Genomic DNA, 2,096 nt, shown 5'->3' with positions numbered 1-2,096 from the left:
CCAAAATCCCACAAACACAATATTTGGCAGATTTATTAGAAGGGGTTATTTAAACTATGCCCCTGGATGCCCACTATGGAGGTTTGACCAGTTATGTAATGCCTGTGTGCTTTCTAGGGAAACGCTTATTTCCTCCATGTCCAAATGAATCCCTGAAAGGCGATGGGCCCTACTTACTACTACCGAGCAATCTAATAATACAACCGCTTTTGACAAAATATTTTCTTTTAATTTAAAAAAAAATGTATGAGCCCCGGACGGCTGCATAGCTACCCACCTTAAAGTCCGCCTCCGACTTTAAACATGTCAGTAAATAAAGAATAAAATACATGGTTATCCATCATAGTAGGCCTAATATTAAATATTATACACAGCATGTTGAAATCGATTAAAATAATGTATACATTAAATGCCTACTAATAATTCAGATATTCGGATGATAAACGCCTGCAACATCATCAATTGGACCCTTACAGGACGATCGGGTCATTTTATTCAGATTGGCCTTATCATGTTTCAGAATAACATATTTTTTGGTATTAAAGTAACACTTTATTAAAAACAATCAATGAATTTTGTTACGTCTTTATATTGATATTTTCAAGCATATTAGATGACCTGAAGAAAAAGTGATCCAGACCTGAAAAAAGGGTGATCCGGAAGTCGTAGGCTTACTGTACAATATATTATGGCGAAAGTAAATTTTTGTCCGTCTCTGAATTTTAATAGTGTTACTGTAATAGAGCCTATTATTAAATATTGGAATGGTACCTTATAGATCAGAGCAGCTTAGCTCAGTTGCCTAAACTGGTGGTAGCTCTGTGTGCGCTAAAACGTGGAGATCTCTAGGTCTCCGATTCAAATAAAATCAAATCATTGTATATTCATCACTCAAAATGGGTTGAATTTTACAAAAGTAAATGGTTCAAGCAGAGAAATCTAAACAACCAACATTTAAACATTTTTCAACAAATAGACCCACATCACAATAACAGCAAAAGGAAACGAGGTTTAAAGGGCAAAAAGGCAACCAATATTAAAATTATTATTATTATTATTATTATTATTATTATTATTATTATTATTATTATTATTATTGTTATTATTATTATTATTATTATTATTATTATTATTATTGTAATTATAATTATTGTAGTGAGATTATTATAGTTATTTTAATTACTGACTTAAAAATGAACAAAGCAATCACCTGTACATGGAGTCCTTTCCAGCCTTTTGGAGGATAAATTCTTTAAGTTTTCTAAGATGGAAATTGGAAGGAGCTTTAGGAATGAGGTAGTGTATTGAATTCCCATCACTGCTCTTCCTTGTATTTCAGTTGGAGGGCTGAAATGCAAGTTACGAGATATAGCGCGCTGTCTTTCGGATGAGACATTTAACCTGTTGGTGCCGTGTGCATTATGACCTGAGTGCACGTTAAAGAACGCAGTATACTAATTGGAAATGAGTAGAAAATTGTTTCCTGATGTACAGTGAGTGTTTTTTTGTGGATGAAATATGGGTATATAGAACGACTAGGAAAAAGGTGTGATATCGAAATTTCAAAAGAAGAAACATGTTATAAAGATATCCTGTTTTCTTTCCTGTATTTCTTATGTAAAACCGGATTTAAACTTTCAAAACGTTTCTACAATGTGTATTTAGGCTTCATCAATACGGTATTGCGAATGCATCAATAGTCAATCAGTCAATTGATTGAATAATGCTTTTGTATCATCGGCACACCTTTTTAGTGTAACCTTACAATGACTAGACAATAATGAATTGATATAGAGAAAACACACAGAAAAAAATATATTTTCTCTCTTATAAAGTATAATGAAAATAACCTGATGGAAAAAAAATCAATAGGAAAACTTGGAGGAAAAATAGTGGGGGGGGGAGAATAGCCTGGGCCGGGAATAACTCTCCAGGTAGAAAAAAAATCAGTGGGGAAAATAAGCAGGTGGCAAGTAGCTACCGTAATAGTGCTATATTATGTAAAGTAAAGCCTCAAACCACCTCGATTTTGAGTCTACTAAATATAAAAATCTTCCCAGGCTTTTGCAGATATAGCCAGAACTAACTTAATATTT

Source organism: Anneissia japonica, unplaced genomic scaffold (assembly GCF_011630105.1).
Source record: "Anneissia japonica isolate Jap-2015-1 unplaced genomic scaffold, ASM1163010v1 scaffold287748_len1686314_cov196, whole genome shotgun sequence".
Classification (NCBI taxonomy): domain Eukaryota; kingdom Metazoa; phylum Echinodermata; class Crinoidea; order Comatulida; family Comatulidae; genus Anneissia; species Anneissia japonica.
The sequence above is the reverse complement of the archived record's forward strand: the minus strand, read 5'-3'. Positions refer to the sequence as shown.